This window comes from Orcinus orca, chromosome 11, assembly GCF_937001465.1.
Source record: "Orcinus orca chromosome 11, mOrcOrc1.1, whole genome shotgun sequence".
NCBI classification, from domain to species: Eukaryota; Metazoa; Chordata; class Mammalia; order Artiodactyla; family Delphinidae; genus Orcinus; species Orcinus orca.
Window position 1 is genome coordinate 81587716 of NC_064569.1, and position 24966 is coordinate 81612681.

The 24966-nt window shown below is 38.7% G+C and overlaps 1 protein-coding gene and 1 long non-coding RNA gene across 15 annotated transcripts in view; both read right to left on the reverse strand.

Annotated features, from left to right (window-relative positions):
• The window catches only part of ANKS1B (ankyrin repeat and sterile alpha motif domain containing 1B), a 1164750-nt gene that overhangs the window by 1092570 nt on the left and 47214 nt on the right, over positions 1-24966 (reverse strand). The window lies entirely within an intron of this gene.
• On the reverse strand, positions 1419-20277 carry LOC125960433 (uncharacterized). Its single transcript, XR_007470101.1, has 3 exons — positions 20207-20277; positions 19518-19625; positions 1419-1537 (listed from the first exon to the last, which is right to left on the reverse strand). It is a non-coding gene; the product is annotated as an uncharacterized LOC125960433 (long non-coding RNA).

Below are 24966 nucleotides of genomic sequence, written 5' to 3' on the forward strand. Positions count from 1 at the left end.
CAGGAGAGAAAAGAGCTAAGGATATAGCATTAATGATGGGTTTAGAGAAAAGGAAAGAATATATTCAAGAGGGATTTGGAAAGGAGACCAAAATTTGGTAAAACTAAGGAAGAAAGAGAAGTCTAGGATGACCCAGGTTCTTTCCTAATCCTTACATCCTCTTTGCAAAAATGTCTTCTTTGAACCTCTATTTTATTTCTACCTTAGTGGACTTTTATTTTTGTACTTACTTATTCACATGTTTCTCTCCCCCTACTGGTAAATTCATTATGGGCAGACACTATGGCTTATTCCCCTTACATGGTCAGCAGAGCCAGAGTTAAGGTGAGGAAAGTGAGGCACCCACTTTTGGGTTTATGCCAGGGCAAGACTGAACCCCTTCTTTATTTAAAAGTTTGATATTTCATTCATCATGGATTTTTTTTTGCATACATTGATTTTTTAAAATATTGCATTAAAATAGTATTTATCATGATTACTGAGGTTTTTTTTGGCGTTCTCTTAAATTTTACACCCAAGGCAAGTACCTCACTTACCTCACCTAGTTCCTGCTCTGATTCTCAGTGCCTAACACAAGCAGGTATTTAAATGCATGGCGAATGAGGGAAAAGCAAACTAATGTTATAAACAACAAGATGGATGGTGGTACATCATTAACAGACAGTGAATACAGGAGGAGCAACAGACTCTGGAAAACAATGATGAGTTTATAATGCATGTCAAAAGCACTGCCTGGTGTATCATCTTACAAATTCGTTTATTATTCAATACTGGCAGCATTTATAATACGAAATATTAAAGCCTGACAGTACTCAAGGAATTGTCTTCAGGATATTTCCCCATTATCTTTTTAAAACTTACATTAATATTTGAGTTATTACAGCAATATCCAATTACTTAGCTCAGCTTATGAGTTAACATTGCTTAGGACACCAAGATGAACTGCTCATTATACAAATGTATAATTAACACTTACAGACTTTGACATCACACTACCAATACTGTATCAGCAAGGCCTAACCTGACCTATGTGAAACAGCACCCTCATTACTTTATTTCTTTACCCTACCTCACTTTTCTTCATAACATTTATCATCACCTAATATAGTAATTTTATCTATTTTTCTTTCCCCTTTAAAAAGATGAGCTCCATGAGAACATAGTATTTGTCTGTTTTGTTGTATCCTCAACACCTAGAATAAATGTCATTGAAGGTCATGACAAAGGGTGGGAGGGTGGTTGGAGGAAGGCTGACACTAGCACGAAATAAGACAAAGAAAATAAATGCAACCCTGTATGGATAGAAAACGGGAGCTAGGAGCTCAAAAGAATGTAAATGAAATCCCCAGGGGCCAAAAAAAAAAAAAAGATGAAATTGCTAACCAGAGCAATAAACTCGGGAGCTTACCTGCAATTGCCTTGGGGAGGTTTTCCAGTTAGGTAACCAGTGGTTTGGGTTTTTACAGCATTTGACCAGATGAGATCCAAATCTCTGTAGAAAGTTAGTACCTTCAAACGGCTACCTGATTGGGTATCACTAGCATACAAGAAAATGAAAAGAAACTTGCCTCAGCCTGGGCTCTGGGAAGAATGAAAAAAATCTTCCTGAGAATTCTTAACTATGACCTACTCTCAACTCTTTCAGCTTTAAATTTATACTATCTACATGGTCCAAGAATCCTAAGTGCCAAAATCAAAATAAGCATTGGTTCTGGGGTGTGCTAGTTATCAATTTATTGTGTCTTAGCTCCAAATCCACCCTTCTTTGTCCTGCTTTGTAATGCTGGGTCTAGACTCTATAAACATTTCTCCTATACCTCATGGCACAATGTTAAGCTTTGTCAAAAGAGTGTCCTGAGGGGCAAGCCTAATCAGCCCATTAAGAAAAAGGTAAATGATTCCAAACAAACTGATTTGACCTGTTGAATAAAAGAAAACAGACAAGATTTTTGTGAAAACCTAATACAAACTTAATACACAGAATTCTCACCTAACAGGCACTCTTTTCTCCCAATGGTAAAGCTGACTTTAATTTTTCAGATACTGAAATACTCCCCAATGATATCTAACATTCAAATAAATTTTCAGCTACATCGTTAACTCAACAGATGTATTTTTGAAGATTTATAACTTCATATCTACATGGATGGCTTTTAAGCGGCTTTTTAGGCCAGTACACTCCAGTTTCATTTATCATAAGGTTGGTTGTTTATATACGCCATTTCACATTCCAAATATCTTCCCATTTTACAGAATGATAAAGTGTTATGTGTGTTTTGGCTACAATAAGAATGAAAAACATTCAGAAAAACCAGGCTTGCCAATTCATATATTTAATGCTTATCAGTATAATTTTAACTTGCTCTTTATTAGAACTGTTTAGTACAAAACACACCCCACCCCATATTCTAGCATGTAGCACCTTGTGATGTCTCATCTTATGTGTCAACTTCACTGTGCCATGGGGTGCCCAGATATTTGGTCAAACATTATTCTGGGTGTTTCTGGGAGGATGCTTTTGAAAGAGATTAACATGTAAATCAGTAGACTGCGTAAAGCAGATTGCTCTCCTTAATGTGGGTGGGCCTCATCCAATCAGTTGAAGGCCTGAATAAAACAAAAGGGCTTACCCTCCCCCAGGTAACAGAGAATTCCACCTGCTTGCCTGCCTTCAAACAGAAACATCAGTTTTTTTCCTGCTTTTGACTCAAACAGAAACACTGACTCTTCCTGGGTCAACCCTGCTGGCCTTCACACTGGAACTACACCATCAGCTCTCCTGGGTCTCCAGCTTGCTGACTCACCTTTCAGATTTGGGGACTTGTCAGCCTCCATGATCATGTAAGCCAATTCCTTATACTTAAATTTTATATATATATATATATATATATATATATATGTGTGTGTGCATGTATATATATAATCATGCTACTGATTCTGCTTCTCTGGAGAGCCCTGACTAATACATAACCCAAATGACCTCCTAGTGACTCCTGCTAAAGCATCCCTCCTAAACAGCTCCACACACTCCAGACCTTTCCCTTTCTTCCCTATCTCAAAAGGTATTGTGTTTATTGTCCCCTTTCCTCATCTCCCCCAACCCCCCATCCCACCACCTACTGGAAATATTCCTATCCCATCTCTGTAATTATGTAGTTAGAATATGAACTGGCATCTTCTTGAAAATCCTTCCTACTCTCTAGGCCACTGCTGCTTGGCTAATGGGGAGGGAGGGACATGTGATCCAAGCTGGGCCTATAAAAAGCTACACCTATATATGAGATTTTTTTTTTTTTAGTTTAGAAACTGAAAGAGAGTTGACTAAAGTCCCTTTCTACCAGCAGCCATGTGCAGTAATCAGGCCTAAGACAACGAAGTAGACATACTGAGGCAGAAGCAAGAGCTGAAAAAAGAGCCCTGCTGATGATACCCAACTCCCTTGTCCCAATCTTTCCTTAAGCTTAGCCTCACCTTGCCTCTCTCTGTCTCAGTCACATCAGTAAATAAAGTCCCTTTTGGCCTAAACTGATTATGAATTAGGTTTCAGTCAGTTGGAACCAAAGAAGACACAATAAATCCCTACTGTGTGCAAATCATCATGGAAATTTATGTAACTGAACTAACAATCAAACTAACTTCAAGTGGTTTCTATAATCACTTGATAAATTTCCATAAATTGATATTATTCAAAATAGGGACTTCCCTGGTGGTGCAATGGTTAAGAATCCACCTGCCAATGCAGGAGACACGGGTATGATCCCTAGTCTGGGAGGATCCCACATGCCGCAGAGCAACTAAGCCCGTGTGCCACAACTACTGAGCCTGCGCTCTAGAGTCTGCAAGCCACAACTACTGAGCCCACGTGCCACAACTACTGAAGGCCACACGCCTAGAGCCCGTGCTCTGCAACAAGAGAAGCCACCACAATGAGAAGCCTGCACACCGTAACGAAGAGTAGCCCCCACTCACTGCAACTAGAGAAAGCCTGCGTGCAGTAATGAAGACCCAACTCAGCCAAGAATAAATAAATAAATTTTTAAAATATATATATATATAATACTATAATCAAAAATTCTATAAAGCACTATACTCAATGAAGCTTCAAGAAAACCATATATATTTACAAAATGAGGTCATCAATAAATATCTTCTTGGTATCTAAAGTTTTAAGTTTAGTATTTTCTTAAACTCAGTTGGATGAGGGCTGAAATTTATTATTTTCTTACAAACCACGGAATCCCTGTTACAGAGAACACATTTAATTATGAAGTAGCTATTAATACACAAGTCATATGAAAAATAAACTAGTCCCAAATTTCCTCTTCAACAAAATCAGTGTTATCCTATGAAATAGGAAAGATGAGGGCTTCCATAACGAAATTCAGAGATAAACACACAATCTTCAGTACTCAAATTCAATCAAATTCAGTCTCTAACCATCCACTAACTTATAAATCTGCTAACAATGGTTTTAATAGCTGTTATCTAATATCATTATCCCTATATATTTTCCTGAATGATGTGCTAAGCAGCACAACTGTGAATAAAGAGAGCATGAAAGAGAAGAAGGAAACACACATATGCACTTTAAAAACAAACTTGATAAGAACTTAGTCATGAGGGGTTTTTAATCCCATCAGGATCATAGTTCCGGGTAACTTTTCTTTTGCACTCATTCTAATTTCACCAATTAGGAAAGGGAATCAGATACTCTGCGAATGGCTAAGAGAGGAAAAGGAAGCGTGAAAGTAGTTAATACTTTTAATAAGGTAATTAAAACAACTAGATGCTAAGAATTAAATAAGTTAGTAAAAGCTTTAACAAAATATAAGTCTCCAGAATCATGTTCATCAATTAGAAAAGTTAGGTTTTCTACAGTTTTAATTTTTTAGAATTGCAGAAAATGTTATTAGCTTCATTTACCCAACAGCATCATGAGAACAGATACTTAATATTCAGTTCAAAGAACATTTTCACAAATTCTTATATAAACTGAAAACCCCTTATCCTATTGCAATGTTCCCAATTCCATCCCCCATAAGGCCCCTCACACAATAACCACTCTGTCAAGAGAGTAGCAGAGGGATTACCAGAGAAGATAGAAAGGGTGTCTGCTAATAATAACATCATATTCAGAAATATTTATCCAGGTGGTTCTTCTAATCCAGTAAACATGTCTTAAAGTTATGAGTCTCTGGCATTTTGGCACCCTAACAGTGAAATGTTCAGAAAGGTTTTGAGTCCGTATTAAGGAAAGCATTTTAATCAAAGTGTCTGTCAAAATGAGTTTTGAGTTAATATAAGTAACATCAAATGAAAGGTTTGGTGGGAAAGATTAGAATCAGTAGGTCTTAAATACTTAGGTACCTCAGGAGATTAATATAAGAAGGAAAAAGACATGGATTCTTCACACATTTCACAATGAAGAAGAGAGGATAAATTGAGAGAATAAATACTATGTTAGTTTTGTATACATAGGAAGGAGGACACATATACATATATACTTGCCTATGTATAGAAACTCTACAGAAGGATACATGGAAAAACTGAGAAGAAAGGTTGCCTCTGGACCAGAGGACCAGGGGACTGGTGAACTGGGCTGAAAACACTTACTTTTCATTATACATTCTTTCAAAAGAATATTTTGAAATATTCTTTCCAAATATTTGGAATATTTGAATATATGTATTTCTTATTCAAATCAATAAACAAATTTAAAACAAAAAGCATAAACCATGAATACAAATAACTCTAACGCAAGTAAAATACGTAAGTTACATGACAAAGACACAAAGTACACTGCAGATTTAGGGGACAGAGAGATGACATTCATCTCTGGAAATACAGAAATGTCAACAAGGCAATGGCACATGAGATGAGCCATAAATGATGGCTAGAACAGATATATAAAAGAAATCATTCCAGGGAAGAGAATACCTGAGTATAGATACAAAGTCGGGAAGAGATGGAGCATGTTTAGGAAAGTGTTAATGTAGATACTCAGGCCATATATAAGGTACCATATTATTTTTCTATGGCTGCATAACAAATTACTACCTAGTCAGCAGCTTAAATCAACACAAATTTATCATTTCACAGTTTCAGTGGTCAGGAATCTGGGTTAACTGGGTCCTCTGCTCAGGATCTCACTAGGCTGAAATCAGTGTCTGTCAGGGCTATGGTTTCATCTAGAGTGTGAGATCCTCTTCCAAGATCACTGGTTGTTGGCAGAATTCAGTTCCTTGCAATTGTAAGACTGACCCCCACTCTCCTGCTGACTGTCAGCCAGGAGCCACACTCAGCTCCTAGATGCCACCCACAATTCCTTGCCATGTGGTCCCCTCAATAGGCCCTCTAATGCTTCCAAGGTTTGAACTCTTTAACTGCAGGAAAAACCCAATCCCTTTTAAAGGCTCAAGTGATTGCATCAGGCTGGCTTTTGATTAAAGTTGACTGAGTTGTAACCTAATCACAGGTGTGATGACTCATATTCAAAAGTTCTGCCCAAACAAAAATGAAAAGGATTATACAGGAGGCACTCAAAAGAAGAGGATTATTCCAGACATGTATGGCAGAGGATAAGAATCTTGGAGGACATCTTAGATTCTGCCTACCATACATGGTAATAGAAGATAAAAATAAAATTCTCCAGAGCTATACCAAAATGCAACTAAATAGTTTTCCCTCCTCTTTTTCTGTTCCCGAAGACAGACACTGCTTCTTGTAAAATGTATATGCATAATTACAGTTGCAGCTGAAGACCTCCCCACATTTGGTAACTGTACATTCTTTGATTATTCATGGTAGTCATTTATTATAGCCATGTTTAATAACTGGGAATATCTGCCTCTCTCTCACATTCAATATGAACCATTCCTACCTCTGACTATGCTATTCCTGCCTGGTTTGTCTGCTACAATAATATTGACTTATTAAGGTCCTCCCTCATTCCACAAAGACCTAAAGTCTTTGCTGTATATTTTTCCCTCTATTTTTGGCCCTTATTTTTCTGGCCTTGTGTTAGTTCATGCTACAAAATCATTTTTTGGTATTCTAGAGTTATCTAGCCTCCACCTTTTCTATCCAAGGAAAAAGAACTGCAAACAGCATGGCTTTGCAAAATGTCTGCCTAGGGCCATAAGGATAATTAAGTATACACATAATTAATATTTCTACAGTGCTGAATATGATTCTTTAGGAGCACAAGTCTCAGAGTTAGAAATACTCACTTCTCCTTTGATCTGGCAGGTCATATTTTTCTCATAGACAAAAATAAAAAGCACTTGCTAATTTTACCTGCTGATTTGGAAAGCAAATGTTATGTTGATAGACAAAGAAACAAAACACTATGAAAAGAAGGCCACCTTATATAGCTGTTAATCTCTCATAACAATGTTTTGGAAGATTCCAGATCTTCAACTACTATCACTGCTATATTGATTTAACAAGGTAATCTGTATTCTCCAACTTTAAATAGAGCACTAGTATAGCTTCTTCTGAGAAAAGGGGAATTTATTAAAAATTACTGTTTGATGGTAGAGATGATAAAACAGACATTTCTAGCAATAATTAAAATTTTAATAGTCTAGTCTTAGTTCATAAACAACGGCTTTCAACTTGCAGAGTCAAGACTGTCAAGCCAAGTACAGGAGATTCCACTTTCTTTGACAGTAGTTTTATAGCATAATAGTTAATTAAGCCTACAAATACCCACTGAGTCTCTACTAAATATAAGACACTATCTAGTAGGTGGGTGATGGTGAAGACCAAAAGATTCAGGATGAGTCAAACATGAACCCTGCCTTCAAGTTAGTTATAATAGGTGAAAAGAAAATCCTGAGTGCAAGATCAACCCAATTTCCTTTTCCCTTCTGTAGCAGACACTCTTAAGATGACCCATGATCCCCAAATCTTAGTAATCCTGCCCTTGAGTGTGGGCAGGGACTTGTTTCCAACCCAAAGAATTTGGTAAAGGTGACAGGATGTAAGTGATGGACCTGTATGTGATTATGTTATGTAAGATTGTAGCACCCATCTTTTTTTTTTTTTTTACCATTTCTTTAATTGAAGTATAGTTACTTTACAATGTTGTGTTAACTTCAGGTGTAGAGCAAAGTGATTCATTTTTATATATATTCTTTTTCAGAGTCTCTTCCATTATAGGTTATTACAAGATATTGAATATAGTTCCCTGGGCTATACAGTAGGTCCCTGTCATTTACCTATTTTATATATAGTAATGTGTATATGTTAATCCCAAACTCCTAATTTATCTCTCCCCACCCCCTGCTATCCCCTCTGGTAAACATAAGTTTGTTTTCTATGTCTGTGAGTCTATTTGTTTTGTAAATAAGTTCATTTATACCATTTTTTTTAGATTCCACATATAAGTGATATCATATGATATTTGTCTTTGTCTGACATACTTCACTTAATATGATAATCTCTAGGTCCATACATGTTGCTGCAAATGGCATTATTTCATTCTTTTTTATGACTAAGTAGTATTCCATTGTGTAATATATACCAACATCTTCTTTATCCATTCATCTGTCAATGGACACTTCAGTTGCATCCGTGTCTTGGCTATTATAAACACTGCTGCTATGAATAGTGGGGTGCATGTATCTTTTCAAATTATAGTTTTCTCCAGATATATACCCAGGAGTGGGATTGCTGGATAATATGGTAACTCTATTTTTAGTTTTTTAAGGAACCTCTACACTGTTCTCCATAGTGGCTGTATCAATTTACACTCCCATCAACAGTGTAGGAGGGTTCCTTTTTCTCCACACCCTCTCCAGCATTTACTATTTGTAGTCTTTTTAATGATGGCCATCCTGATAAGTGTGAGTTGATAACTCACTGTAGTTTTGATTTACATTTCTCTAACAATTAGCGATGTTGAACATCTTTTCATGTGCCTGTTGGCCATCTATATGTCTTCTTTGGAGAAATATCTATTTAGATCTTCTGCCCATTTTCTGATTGGGTTGTTTGGTTTTTTTTATATTAAGCTGTATGAGTTGTCTTTATGGTTTGGAAATTAATCCCTTGTCAGTAGCATCATTTGTAAACATTTTCTCCCAGTCTGTATGTTGTCTTTTCATTTTGTTTATGGTTTCCTTTGCTGTGTAGCACCCATCTTGAAGGAGACTCTCTCCTTTGCTGGTTTTGAGGAAGTTAGTGGCCATGGTGGTATGCCATGTGACCTAGGAATTGCAGGAGGCTTCTAGGACTTGAAGCTGACCCCTGGCTGACAGCCAGCATGAAACTGAAACCCTGAGTCCTACAACCAGAAGGAACCAACAACCTCAGTAAGCTTGGAAACAGTGCCTTTCCGAGTCAGGCTTCAGTTGAGAACTATGTCCTGGCAAACACCTCAAGTGAAGCTTTTTGAGACCTTCAGCAGAGGACTCTGGTAAGCCATACCTAGACTCCTGGCCCACAGAAACTGTGAGACATGCATGTTGTCTTAAAGCACTAAATTTAATTGTTAGTGAGCAATAGCTAACACTACACCTTCATTCTTACATTATTCAAGTTGTCCACATATCATAAGAGGTAAATAAATGCAAGCATTCTAAACATCAGATCACCACTGGCAATATGAAACCCCCAGTCTACACATCAGAATCAGTCACACACTCATAAGCTTTGTAAGATTCAAGCTCCAATTTGTTGCCAATATTGCCAAAACGGCTGGTTACCTGATTCAACAGATCAAAAACTAAAGATGAGCTGCATATTCTTACCTTATACATCCTCAGAAAGCAAGCAGTTTCCATTTCCTGAGTAAATTATCAAAATGAGCCACCAGGCCCATTAAGTATCTGAAAATCTGAAGGATCAAGGGGCACCACAGAAGTTGGTAGAGAGGACAAGTTTCAGGTGTAGAAGAAAACTGTCACTCCCACTTAGTCAAAGAAAGTAAAAATACATATCTCCTAGTAAAATACAGCTATTTTCTTTCGTATCTAAAAGCCATCTTGGGGAGGTTCAAGATGGCGGAAGAGTAAGACGTGGAGATCACCTTCCTCCCCACAAATACATCAGAAATACATCTACATGTGGAAGAACTCCTACAGAACACCTACTGAACTCTGGCAGAAGAATTCAGACCTCCCAAAAGGCAAGAAACTCCCCACGTACCAGGGTAGGGCCAAAAAAAAAAAAAAAAAACAGAGACAAAAGAATAGGGACAGGACCTGCACCTCTGGGAGGGATCTGTGAAGGAGGAAAGGTTTCCACACACTAGGAAGCCCCTTCGCAGGTGGAGACTGCGGGGGGCGGAGGGGGGAAGCTTCGGAGCCGCGGAGGAGAGCACAGCAACAGGGGTGCGGAAGGCAAAGCGGAGAGATTCCCGGACAGAGGATCGGTGCCGACCGGCACTCACGAGCCCAAGAGGCTTTTCTGCTTACCTGCCGGGACGGGCGGGGGCTGGGAGCTGAGGCTCGGGCTTCGGTCGGAGCGCAGGGAGAGGACTGGGGTTGGTGGCGTGAACACAGCCTGAAGGGGGCTAGTGTGCCACGGCTAGCCAGGAGGGAGTCCAGGAAAAAGTCTGGAGCTGACGAAGAGGCAAGAGACTTTTTCTTGCCTCTTTGCTTCCTGGTGCGCGAGGAGAGGGGATTAAGAGTGATGCTTAAACGACCTCCAGAGACAGGCACTAGCTGCGGCTATCAGCGTGGACCCCAGACACGGGAATGAGATGCTAAGGCTGCTGCTCCCGCCACCAAGAAGCCTGTGTGCAAGGACAGGTCACTCTCCACACCTCCTCTCCCGGGAGCCTGTGCAGCCCTCCATGGCCAGGGTCCCGTGATCCAGGGACAACTTCCCCAGGAGAACACACAGCGCGCCTCAGGCTGGTGCATCGTCACGCCGGCTTTTGCCGCCGCCGCAGGCTGGCCCCGCACTCCGTACCCCTCCCTCCCCCCGCCCTGAGTGAGCCACAGAGCCCCTGAAGCAGCTGCTACTTTAACCCCGTCCTGTCTGAGTGGGGGAACAGACGCCCTCAGGCAACCTACACGCAGAGGCGGGGCCAAATCCAAAGCTGAACGCCAGGAGCTGTGTGAACAAAGAAGAGAAAGGGAAATTTCTCCCAGCAGCCTCAGGAGCAGCGGATTAAATCTCCACAATCAACTTGATGTACCCTGCATCTGTGGAATACCTGAATAGACAATGAGTCATCCCAAATTGAGAAGGTGGACACTGGGAGCAACAATATATATATATTTTTTTTTTTCCCTTTCTCTCTTTTTGTGAGTGTGTATGCGTATGCTTCTGTGTGTGATTTTTGTCTGTATAGCTTTGCTTTTACCATTTGTCCTAGGGTTCTGTCTGTCCATTTGTTTTTTGTTTTTTTGTGTGTCTGTAGTTTTTAGAGCTTCTTATCATTGCTGATTTTGTTTTTTGGTTTGGTTGCTTTCTTCTTTCTTTCTATTTTTTATTACTTTTTAAATTGTTTTTAATAGCTATCATTTTTATTTGAATAACTTTATTTTATCTTTTATTTCATTTCATTTCATTTTATCTTCTTTCTTTCTTTTCTTCTCCCTTTTATTCTCAGCCGTGTGGATGACAGGCTCTTGGTACTCCAGCCAGGCATCAGCGCTGTGCCTCTGAGGTGGGAGAGCCAAGTTCAGGACATTGGTCCACCAGAGCCCTCCCAGCTCCACGTAATATCAAACAGTGAAAATCTCCCAGAGATCTCCATCAATGCCAAGACCCAGCTCCATTCAACACCCAGCAAGCTACAGTGATGGACACCTTATGCCAAACAACTAGCAAGACAGGAACACAGCCCCACCCATTAGCAGAGAGGCTGCCTAAAATCATAATAAGGTGACAGATACCCCAAAACACACCACCAGAGGTGGACCTGCCCACCAGAAAGACAAGATCCAGCCTCATCCACCAGAACACAGGCACTAGTCCCCTCCACCAGGAAGCCTACACAACCCACTGAACGAATCTTAGCCACTGGGGGCCAACACCAAAAACAATGGGAAGGAGAGATGGGGACGACGACACTGCTTGCGGGGAGTAACTGTGCCGACTCCGACCCAATCGCTGGACTGTCGCCACTCCGCTCCGTGCAAAGGCTCCGATGGTGGCGCCTGCGCTGACGGACTCACCTCAGGGCAGTGTGACCTTTGAGGATGTGGCCATGTACTTCTCCTGGGAGGAATGCTGTCTTCTTGATGAGGTTCAGATACACCTGTACCTTGATGTCATGCTGGAGAACTTTGCAGTTGTATGCATGCTGGGAGACATGGGTTCCAGCCCTGGTCTGGGAAGATCCCACATGCTGCGGAGCAACTAAGCCCATGCGCCACAACTACTGAGCCTGCGCTCTAGAACCCACAAGCCACAACTACTGAGCCCGCGTGCCACAACTACTGAGTCCCGTGCGCCTAGACCCTGTTCTCCACAACAAGAGAAGCCACTGCAATGAGAAGCCCGAGCACCACAATGAAGAGTAGCTGCCACTCGCCACAACTAGAGAAAGCCTGTGTGCAGCAATGAAGACCCAATGCAGAGAAAAATAAATAATAAATAAAAAATAAATTTAAAACAAATTGAGGTCCAGAGCTCTCAAGTGGCTGAACTCGGAAGGAGTAGATCCCAAAATTTCCCTTAAAAAAAAAATTAATTGATTCACTGCAGAAATAAGAAGACATAAATGTTTAACAATATTAGGAAAATAATTTTTTGGAGCAGAAATCATAGAAGAACCTAGAGACACCAGTGTCACTGCTGATGAGCACAAAGGGACTGAAAGCTGGGAAATCTGGAGCTAGTAGCACAAATGTTTCCATCAGCTACTGGCCTGGATTTACAATTACAGTAAGATGGAAGAGAGACAGTAAAAAGTGATGAAGAAACTCACCAGGATACGGATGGTGCATGTGGCTCTGGCCACGTGGGGAGGTCTGGGGTAAAGTCTGTTGCTGTGGATGTATTGGGCTCGCTGCTTGTATCTGTGCAGGACAAATATCATGCACCCACTAGTCCAGATCTTGAAACCCAAACAACATCCAGGGGATAAAATATGAATGCATGTAATAAGCTGAGATTTCTGTCTGACGTGGTTGAAAAACAGTATGTAAAAATGTTTTTCACACATTTGTGCTGTTTCCAGGACCAATCACATTCATAGGAATATAGACATTTACCAACAGCTGAAGGAACCAGAAAAGGGAAATAAAGAAGCCAATGTGTTTGGGGGGACTGAATTCTGAAGTCCATCCACCAAGAGGTTCTGGGGCAAAACTTAATAGCCAGGAAGCCACTCAGAAGGCAGGCAGTGCTGAGAGAAAGCCCTGTGGCCACTCTGTGTAAATACAAGACAAATGTACACCCAACGTTATAGAGGGAGTGTTTCAATCCAAAAGCTGTCATTGTCTGTGGGATCCCTCTGGAGCAAAGAGCCAAGTCGTTGTTGAGGAGGCTAATAAAATAGTCTTGTCCAGGCTTCAGAGACAACAATAGGCTTTTGACTAAACAAAGACTCTGAAAGAGCTACACATCGAGCTGCTAGACTACATGCAGGTCATCAGAAACGGTGCTAGTCAGTCTTGGGAGCCAACAGAAAAAGAAGGGAGTAAGTCACAAAGCTTCCTGGGACTTGGGAATCTGGCCAGTTCCCGGAATTCAGCGAACATTCTGAGACTTACAACTAAAGTATCAAAACATTTGCGATAATAGCCAGAGCTGCATACTTGCATGCAAGCTGATGACTATCAGCTTGCGGCTTGGTGTTAAAAACATGACTCCTTTGGGCAGCACTCTGAAGCCCCAGAAGTCTGTGGGGTGGACTCACCGCACAGGACCTTCCCAACTGGGACTCCAGATTGCTGTTCAAGGGAATTCGTAGCTGCCACTTGGATCTGGAAGTAGGTGTCGGCCCAATTCGGCGATGTATGCTTTGTTTTATACTCTGTTAATATTATTCCTCTCCCTCTAATGATTGTATATTGAAATTTATATACTCTGTTAATATTCTTATTCCTTTCCCTCTAATGACTGTATACTGAAGTTAAGTTAAATCACTTTCTATTAAAGATTTGGTTGAAGCTGTTAAAAAAGAAACAAAACAAAACAATGGGAACTACAAACCTGCAGCCTGCAAAAAGGAGACCCCAAACACAGTAAGTTAAGCAAAATGAGAAGACAGAGAAACACACAGCAGATAAAGGAGCAAGGTAAACACCCACCAGACGTAACAAATGAAGAGGAAATAAGCAGGCTACCTGAAAAAGAATTCAGAATAATGATAGTAAAGATGATCCAAAATCTTGGAAATAGAATGGAGAAAATACAATCAACGCTTAACAAGGACCTAGAAGAACTAAAGAGCAAACAAACAGTGATGAACAACACAATAAAAGAAATTTAAAATTCTCTAGAAGGGATCAATAGCAGAATAACTAAGGCAGAAGAATGGATAAGTAACCTGGAAGATAAAATAGTGGAAATAACTACTGCAGAGCAGAAAAAAGAAAAAAGAATGAAAAGAATTGAGGACAGTCTCAGAGACCTCAGGGAAAACATTAAAAACACCAGCATTCGAATTATAGGGGTCCCAGAAGAAGAAGAGAAAAAGAAAGGAACTGAGAAAATACTTGAAGAGATTATAGTTGAAAACTTCCCTAATATGAGAAAGAAAATAGTCATCAAGTCCAGGAAGCACAGGGAGTCCCACACAGGATAAAACCAAGGAGAAACACGCCAAGACACATATTACTCAAACTATCAAAAATTAAATACACAGAAAAATATTAAAAGCAGCAATGGCAAAACAACAAATAACATACAAGGGAATCCCCATAAGGTTAACAGCTGATCTTTCAGCAGAAACTCTGCAAGCCAGAAGGGAGTGGCAGGACATATTTAAAGTGATGAAAGGGAGAAACCTACAACCAAGATTACCCAGCAAGGATCTCATTCAGATATGACGGAGACATTAAAACCTTTACAGACAAGCAAAACCAAAGAGAATTAAGCACCACCAAACCAGATTTACAACAAATGCTAAAGGAACTTCTCTAGGCAGGAAACACAAGAGAAGGAAAAGACCTACAATAACAAACCCAAAACAATTAAGAAAATGGTAACAGGGACATACATATCGACATTTACCTTAAATGTAAATGGATTAAATGCTCCAACTAAAAGACACAGACAAGCTGAATGGATACAGAAACAAGACCCATATATATGCTGTCTACAAGAGACTCACTTCAGACGTAGGGACACATAAAGACTGAAAGTGAGGGGATGGAAAAAGATATTCCATGCAAATGGAAATCAAAAGAAAGCTGGAGTAGCAATTCTCATATCAGACAAAATAGACTGTAAAACAAAGACTGTTACAAGAGACAACGAAAGACACCACATAATGATCAAGGGATCAATCCAAGAAGTATAATAATTGTAAATATTTACGCACCCAACATAGAAGCACCGCAATACATAAGGCAAATGCTAACAGCCATAAAAGGGGAAATCAACAGTAACACAATCATAGTAGGGGACTTTTAACACCCACTTTCACCAATGGACAGATCATCCAAAATGAAAATAAGGAAACGCAAGCTTTAAATGATACATTAAACAAGATGGACTTAATTGATATTTATAGGACATTCCATCCAAAACAACAGAATACACTATCTTCTCAAGTGCTCATGGAACATTCTCCAGGAGAGATCATATCTTGGGACACAAATCAAGCCTTGGTAAATTTGAGGAAATTGAAATCGTATCAAGTATCTTTTCCGACCACAGTGCTATGAGACTAGATATCAATTACAGGAAAAAATATGTAAAAAGTACAAACACATGGAGGCTAAACAATACACTACTTAATAACTAAGAGATCACTGAAGAAATCAAAACATACCTAGAAACAAATGACAATGAAAACACAACAACCCAAAACCTATGGGATGCAGCAAAGGCAGTTCTAAGAGGGAAGTTTATATCAATACAATCCTAGCTCAGGAAACAAGAAACATCTCAAATGAACAACCTAACTTTATACCTAAAGCAAGTAGAGAAAGAAGAACAAAAAATCCCCAAAGTTAACAGAAGGAAAGAAATCGTAAAGATCAGATCAGAAATAAATGAAAAAGAAATGAAGGAAACAATAGCAAACGTCAATAAAACTAAAAGCTGGTTCTTTGAGAAGATAAACAAAATGGAAAAACCATTAGCCAGACTCATCAAGAAAAAAACAGAAGACTCAAATCAGCAGAATTAGAAATGAAAAAGGAGAAGTAACAACTGACACTGCAGAAATACTAAGGATCATGAGAGATTACTACAAGCAACTATATGCCAATAAAATGGACAACCTGGAAGAAATAGACAAATTCTAAGAAAAGCTCAACCTTCCAAGACTCAACCGGGAAGAAATATAAAATATAAACAGACCAATCACAAGCACAGAAATTGAGACTGTTATAAAAAATCTTTCAACAAACAAAAGCCCAAGACCAGATGGCTTCACAGACGAATTCTATCAAACATTTAGAGAACAGCTAACACGTATCCTTCTCAAACTCTTCCAAAATATAGCAGAGGGAGGAACACTCCCAAGCTCATTCTACGAGGCCACCATCACCCTCATACCAAAACCAGACAAAGATGTCACAAAGCAAGAAAACTACAGACCAATATCACTGATGAACATAGATGCAAAAATCCTCAACAAAATACTAGCAAACAGAATCCAACAGCACATTAAAAGGATCATACACAATGATCAAGTGGGGTTTATCCCAGGAATGCAAGGATTCTTCAATATACGCAAATCAATCAATGTGATACACCATATTAACAAATTGAAGGAGAAAAAGCATATGATCATTTCAATAGATGCAGAGAAAGCTTTTGACAAAATTCAACACCAATTTATGATAAAAACCCTCCAGAAACTGGGCATAGAGGGAACTTAACTCAACATAATAAAGGCCATATCTGACAAACCCAGAGCAAACATCATTCTCAATGGAAACCATTTCCACTAAGATCAGGAAAAAGATAAGGCTGTCCACTCTCACCACTATTATTCAACATAATTTTGGAAGATTTAGCGACAGCAATCAGAGAAGAAAAAGAAATAAAAGGAATCCAAATCGGAAAAGAAGAAGTAAAGCTGTCACTGTTTGCAGATGACATGATAATATACATAGAGAATCCTAAAGATGCTACCAGAAAACTAGTAGAGCTAATCAATGAATTTGGTAAAGTAGCAGGATACAAAATTAAGGCACAGAATTCTCTTGCATTCCTATACACTAATGATGAAAAATTTGAAAATGAAATTAAGAAAACACTCCCAATTAACACTGCAACAAAAAGAATAAAATACCTAGGAATAAACCTACCTAAGGGGACCAAAGACCTGTATTCAGAAAATTATAAGGCACTGATGAAAGAAATTAAAGATACAAATAGATGGAGAGATATACCATGTTGTTGGATTGGAAGAATCAACATTGTGAAAATGACTATACCACCCAAAACAATCTACAGATTCAATGCAATCCCTATCAAATTACCAATGGCATTTTTCACAGAACTAGAACAAAAAATTTCACAATTTTTCTGGAAACACAAAAGATCCCGAGTAGCCAAATCAATCTCGAGAATGAAAAACGGAGCTGGAGGAATCAGGCTCCCTGACTTCAGACTACACTACAAAGCTACAGTAGTCAAGACAGTATGGTAGTGGCACAGAAACAGAAATATAGATCAATGGAACAGGATAGAAAGCCCAGAGATAAACCCATGCACATATGGTCATCTTATCTTTGATAAAGGAGGCAAGAATATACAAAGGAGAAAAGACAGCCCCTTCAATAAGTGGTGCTGGGGAAACTGGACAGCTACAGGTAAAAGAATGAAATTAGAACACTCCCTAACACCATACAGAAAAATAAACTGAAAATGGATTAAAGACCTAAATGTAAGGCCAGACACCATCAAACTCTTAGAGGAAAACATAGGCAGAACACTGTATGATATAAATCACAGCAAGATCCTTTTTGACGCACCTCCTAGAGAAATGGAAATAAAAACAAAAATAAATGGGACCTAATGAAACTGCAAAGCTTTTGCATAGCAAAGGAAACCATAAACAAGACCAAAAGAAAATCCTCAGAATGGGAGAAAATATTTGCAAATGAAGCAACAGACAAAGGATTAATCTCCAAAATTTACAAGTAGCTCATGCAGCTCAATATCAAAAAAACAAACAACCCAATCCAAAATTGGTCTGAAAACCTAAACAGACATTTCTCCAAAGAAGATATACAGATTGCCAACAAACACATGAAAGAATGCTCAACATCATTAATCATTAGAGAAACGCAAATCAAAACTACAATGAGATATCATCTCACACCAGTCATAATGGCCATCATCAAAAAATCTAGAAACAATAAATGCTGGAGAGGGTGTGGAGAAAAGGGAACGCTCTTGCACTGTTGATGGGAATGTAAACTGATACAGCCACTATGGAGAACAGTATGGAGGTTCCTTAAAAAACTAAAAATAGAGCTACCATATGCCCCAGCAATCCCACTACTGGGCATATACCCTGAGAAAACCATAATTCAAAAGAGTCATGTACCACAATGTTCATTGCAGCTCTATTTACAATAGCCAGGATATGGAAGCAACCTAAGTGTCCATCGACAGATGAATGGGTAAAGAAGATGTGGCACATATATACAATGGAATATTACTCAATCATAAAAAGAAGGAAACTGAATTATTTATAGTGAGGTGGATGGACCTAGAGTCTGTCATACAGAGTGAAATAAGTCAGAAAGAGAAAAACAAAGATGGTATGGTAACACATATATATGAATGTAAAAAAAAAAAAATGGTCATGAAGATCCTAAGGGTAAGACGGGAATAAAAATGCAGACCTACGAGAGAATGGACCTGAGGACACAGGGAGGGAGAATGGTAAGCTGGGACAAAGTGAGAGAGTGGCATGGACATATATACACTACCAAATGTAAAATAGATAGCTAGTGGGAAGCAGCTGCATAGCACAGGGAGATCAGCTCAGTGTTTTGTGACCACCTAGAGGGGTAGGATATGGAGGGTGGGAGGGAGAGAGACGCAAGAGGGAAGATATATGGGGATATATGTATAACTGATTTACTTTGTTATAAAGCAGAAACTAACACACCATTGTAAAGCAATTATACTCCAATAAAGATGTTAAAAAATAAAATAAAAGCCATCGTTTTTCAGCTTTACTGAGGTATAACTGACAAATAAAATTATAATATTTAAAGTGTACAGCATGATGATTTGATACACTTATACATTGTAAAATTATTCCCACAATCAAGTTTAATTAACACATCTGTCACCTCACATATATACCTTTTTTTTAACCATCTTCTTTTAAATGACAATTAGCCCCTGCTTTGAGACACGCATTCATTATAAACAAACTAAAGTAAGCCTACATACCATCCGAAGGTTCTTACCATCACTCTTTCAGAAGTATCATGATCACAGGCTCATTGTAGCACAAATATTTCCATAAGAAACAGAAGTGATATATTTGCACAATTTTCTTAGGATCATAAATGTAACTAAAAAGAAACAATTAAAAAGATTTATTTTTTTAATTATTCGACAGTGAGTAAGATAAAAAGTACTCAGCTGTCACTGTATTTATTTAATGCTCACTTTTTAAAGAATAAATTCATTTATTTACTTGTAAAACATAAAATGTGGGACAAATACATGCTTAGAATAATGTAGTTTTCTCCGTTGTAAAAGAAGATACACTACGCTATTTCATTTAATTTTTCTATGCATAGGAAAAGTGCATCAATAACCTATTTCCAAATGGGCAGCTAATTAAATTAACTTTTATTGCATATTTAAGAGAGTTATTTTAATTTCCTTTAATTATACACAGTAAAAAAAGGCTTTTTGCAAGTCACTAACAGTTGAAAAGTACTTTCATTGACAATTTAGGTAGATAAAATATTCACAGCTCTCTGAGAAAATCATTCCTGTACTATTAGTAAATGCATAATCACATTTCCAAAACTAAGGAAATAAAAGCAAAATCATTGGAAAGAATATATATTTACTCTAAATAAATTTTGAGAACATGCCTAGAGATAAGTGTGCAAAGCATAACTCAACTATGCTCCAACAGTACCTGGAGGTATCTCTTTCTGGATGCCATTTGTGAACATCTGGGTCAGTCCTATGGCTAAAACAACAGTGTCCTAAATAGGGCGTAAGAATAAATGAAATGCACAATAATGTAAACTAACATATCTCCTGGATACAAAGAGACACTAAATGTTACAATGTTTAAAACCAACATACAGGGGCCCAAAACAAAACAAAAATATTATAAGGCTTTTGGCAAAAATGGAAAAAAATGCCGAGTAAATTAAGGATAACCTACAGATCTCTATTCTTGCCTCAGTCAGGGACAAGAGTCACATACTGGTCTCTCACCTACTACTTCTAGTTATTAGTAATACCTGATGAACCAAATTCATGAACATCTATCTCACAGTACAAAACAAATAGAGTGGCTTCATCCTAAAATGGTTATTCTATCCTATTTGCTGGAATTCCTTTAAGAGGCCTCTGGATCTCTGCACCAATAATTGACTTAGTCATTGATCTCTGCTACTACGACATACAATAATATGTGTGGCCAGTATGCCCCAAGACTGCACCCTGACCTGCACTAAGCATCTCACATATGCAACAGAATGACCTATATATGCCCTGTATTACATAGAACAGAGGTTTACAAACTTTTTCTGTGAAGTGCCATATAGTAAATATTTTAGGTTTTGCAGGCCACATAGTCTCTGCGAGAGCTATCCAATATCATAGCATAAAAGCAGCCATAGACAATACTTAAATGAATGGGTATGGCTATATTCAACTAAAATGTTATTTACAAAAACCAAACTACAGGCGATTTGGACCACAGCCCATAGTTTGCCAACCCCTGACAGGAAATCTCAGAGGACCCCACACCTCAAATCTTTCTCAAGTCTAACAAGCAGCTGAAAAACGTACCTTTGGTAGAGAAGAGAAGAAAGCCCAGTAATTTTTATTCTGCCTTTAAAATACCAAGAGCATATACTAGGTCAGACCTAAGGACTTGTGTGACTCTCTGAATGAATAAACTAAAACATTACGGTAGATGACAAGTGATGAAGAGTGAAGATGGTGAATAAATTAAACCAACAACAAATAGTTATTGAAAATCATTAGAACCACAGAAATTCTTTCTGGCCTAAAAATGTTACATTTTTTTCCTGCCAATATTTATTAATACATACCCTTCCCTCTCCTACTTTTTCACTCCTTCTATTGCTTACCTTGTGTGAAGACAGATAAAACAAGCAGCTGATGGTAGTAATAGCTTCCAACTAGTCTCCCTGCTTCCAAGAATGAACTATCTAAAACACAATTCTGTTTCACTTATAATAAATTGCCAGCTTAGCTATGGTTAAGTCTATGGACTCTTGGATCAGAGAGAACTGCATGTGAGTCTAGACTCTATCATTTACCAGCTGTGTGACCATGGTCAAGTTATTTAACCTCTCCAAGTTTCCCTTCCTTATCTACAGAATGGTTATAAAATAGTAAAAAACAATTCATAAAGTTGTGGTAGGGAGTAAATAATGTAATTCACATAAAGTGTTTATCAAAATACCTGATACATTAAAATCATTCAATAAGTGTGTACTATGATTATGGTAACTGTGGAAGGTTTAAATCAGTCTGCAAATTCTTTGACACTCCTCCCATTGAGAGGTAGGATCTATGTACCCTCCCCTTGAATCAGTCAGCCTTGGTAAGTTGCTTGTAACTATGAGAATGCAACAGAGCTGATATTTTGTAATTTCTGAGGCTAGGTCAGAAAAGGCCATACAGCTTTACCTGGTTCTCTTGAAACACTCACTTTGAGGTCACATAAGAAATCCAAGTACCTTGACATTGCCATGTTGGAGAGACCATATGTAAGCACTCCAATCAACAGTTCAGCTTAGCACCCACATGACAACATCTGCTGCCAGTGTGTGAGTAAGCCATCTTGTCAACCAACCCAGTTGAGCCTTCAGATGTCCACAGTCACAGCCAAGATCTGACTACAACCATCTAACCCACAAAATTGTGATCAAAGCAAAATGTTATTTTAAACAATTAAGTTTGGGGTAATTTGGAAGGCAGCAGTAGCAACAAAAACAGAATTTTAGTACTAGAAATGCTCTAACAAAAATCTAAAACATGTAGCATTGGCCAGGTCCCTCAGTAGCCTTACAAGGAACCCCAAGATAAAGATGGACCAGGCTTGCAGAGGTTTATGGTTGTGATTTTGTCTAAAGGAGCAAACAACAACCACAGAAAGAGCACAAAACTTCTAAGGGAACTGTATTAACAAAAGTATTCCCAGCTTAAAACTGGACAGCTACATGTAAAAGAATGAAATTAGAACATTCTCTAATACCATATTCAAAATGAACTCAAAATGGATTAGAGACCTAAATGTAAGACTGGATACTATAAAACTCCTAGAGGAAAACGTAGAACACTATTTGACATAAATCAAAGCAATATTTTTTTGGATCCCTCTCCTAAAGTAAAGGAAATAAAAACAAAAATAAACAAACGGGACCTAATTAAACTTAAAAGCTTTTGCACAGCAAAGGAAATTGTCAACAAAATGAAAAGACAACCTACTGAATGGAAGAAAATATTTGCAAATGATGTGACTGATAAGAAATTAATATCCCATAAATAGACAGCTCATACAAATCAACATCACAAAAACAAACCACCTGATTAAAAAATGGGCAGAAGAACTGAATCGACATTTTTCCAAAGAGGAAATGTAGATGGCCAACAGGCACATGAAAAGATGCTCAACATCGCTAATCAGGGAAATGCCAATCAAAACCATAATGAGGTATCACCTCACACCTGTCAGAATGGCTATCATCAAAAAGAACACAGATAATAGAGTCACAGATGTAGAAAACAAACTTATGGTTACCGTGGGGGAGAGGGGTGGGAAAGATAAATTGGGATATTGGGATTGACATATACACACTACTATATATAAAATAGATAACTAATAAGGATCCACTGTATAGCACAGGGAACTCTACTCAATATACTCTGTAATGGCCTATATAGGAAAAGAATCTATAGAAGAGTGGATATACGTATAACTGATTCACTTTGCTATACAGCAGAAACACAACATTGCAAATCAACTGTACTCCAATAAAAATTAAAAAAAAAAAGAACACAGATAACAAATGTTGGCGAGGATGTGGAGGAAAGGGAACCCTTGTACACTTGGTGGGGATGTAAACTGGTAGAGCCACTGTGGAAAAGAGTATGGAGGTTTCTCAAAAAAAACTAAAAATAGAACTACCATATGACCCCGAAATTCCACTCCTGGGTATATATCTGAAAAAAAACAAAACACTAATTCAAATGTTCACAGCAGCATTATTTATAATTGCCAAGACATGGAAACAACCTAAGTGTCCACCAACATATGAATGGATAAAGAAGATGAGATACACACACACACAAAGGAATACTACTGAGCCATAAAAGAATGAAATTTTGCCATTTGCAGCAACATGGATGGACTTGGAGGGCATTATGTTAAGTGAAATAAGTCAGACACAGAAAGATAAATACTGTATGATATCACTTATATGTGCAATCTAAAAAACACAACAAACTAGTGAATATAACATACAAGAAGCAGACTCATAGATATAGAGAACAAACTTTGGTGGTTACCAGTGGTAGTGGAGAGGAGAAATATATGGGTGAGGGAGTAGCAGGTACAAACTATTGGGTATAAGATAGGTTCAAGGATGTATTATACAACACAGGGAATACAACCAATATTTTGTAATAACCGTAAGTGGAAAGTAACCTTTAAAAATTGTATAAAAGTGGGGACTTCCCTGGCAGTCCAGTGGTTAAGACTGCGCTTCCACTGCAGGGCGCACAGGTTCAATCCCTGGTCGGGGAACTAGGATCCCGCATGCCACGCAGCACGGCCAAAAAAAAAAAAAAAATGTATAAAATTGAAATTTTAAAAAATAGTATTCCAGGGTTTCCCTGGTGGCGCAGTCGTTGGGAGTCCGCCTGCCGATGCAGGGGACACGGGTTCGTGCCCCGGTCCGGGAGGATCCCACATGCCGCGGAGCGGCTGGGCCCGGGAGCCATGGCCGCTGAGCCTGCGCGTCCGGAGCCTGTGCTCCGCAACGGGAGAGGCCACAACAGTGAGAGGCCCGCGTAACGCAAAAAAAAAAAAAAAAAAAAAAAAATAGTATTCCAAGCTTAAACTGAAACGTATGGAAAAAGTACAAAATGTAAAGAGGGCTTTGGACACCCAACCTTCTATGAGTAAGAGGTAAGCTGAGAAATCGATCCAACTGTAAAAACCATTTCTTAAGGAAAAGAAAGAATGATTCAGAAGGCAGAATCAAGAACCCAAAGAGCAGAACCAAGAGCAACAGGGAATGCTTTCTAATGAGCAGTACTGACCCCTAATCAAGAAAATGGCAACACATGCCCAGCTGGATTTCAAAACTGCTACATACCATTCATTTCTCCCCTTTTAGAATGGGAGTGTCTATCATGGTTATCCTATTCCCTGCATCACTACTGTATAGTGGCTATGTGGGGAGGGAGAACTTATCTTTTTGGTTCACAGGAATCATACCTGAGGAACTGCACATTAGGAACCTCATGTGCACATGGAGTTGATTTAGATGATTAGATCCTGAGCTCCTACCAGAACATATAAGCCTTTGGAGTGGAGGAGGACTTGGGAGGGAATGAATTTTGCATTTGCGAGGATTATAAATAATTTTGTGGCCAGAGGAAAGACTGTGGTGGTTTTAAAACATG